Source organism: Sinocyclocheilus anshuiensis, unplaced genomic scaffold, assembly GCF_001515605.1.
Source record: "Sinocyclocheilus anshuiensis isolate Anshui unplaced genomic scaffold, SAMN03320099.WGS_v1.1 scaffold2285, whole genome shotgun sequence".
Lineage (NCBI taxonomy): Eukaryota > Metazoa > Chordata > Actinopteri > Cypriniformes > Cyprinidae > Sinocyclocheilus > Sinocyclocheilus anshuiensis.
In genome coordinates, this window is record NW_015552762.1 from 114,789 (window position 1) to 115,232 (window position 444).

The 444-nt window shown below is 22.3% G+C and overlaps 1 protein-coding gene across 1 annotated transcript in view; it reads left to right on the forward strand.

The window, feature by feature from the left end:
- Positions 1–444, forward strand: part of LOC107667879 (nipped-B-like protein A) — a 54,652-nt gene that overhangs the window by 47,631 nt on the left and 6,577 nt on the right. The gene's annotated exons all lie outside the window — the stretch shown is intronic.

Genomic DNA, 444 nt, shown 5'->3' on the forward strand with positions numbered 1-444 from the left:
TTAATATATATATGTAAGTATATTTATGTGTATATATATATATATATATATATATACACACATACATGCATACATAAACACACACGCACGTTAACTTTTGTAAACATTTGTAATAGTTATTATAATAATTCTAGTTTAAATTAAATCTATTTAATGTATTTGAACATATGAATATAAATTGTAACATACACAAATAAATTTGATTTAAATTATATATACGTATAAAATACCTAAATACTTTTTTATTTTAATTTATTATTTTAATTTAATTCTATTTCAAATACTTTTAAATTATAAGTAATAAGAATTTTTGCACACATTCTGTTGTTGTATTGAAGGGTAGCTAAAAATTCAAGTCAAAATTTTTTTATTTACTCGTGTGTGTGTGTGTGTGTGTGTGTGTGTGTGTGTGTGTGTGTGTGTGTGTGTGTGTGTGTGTGTGTG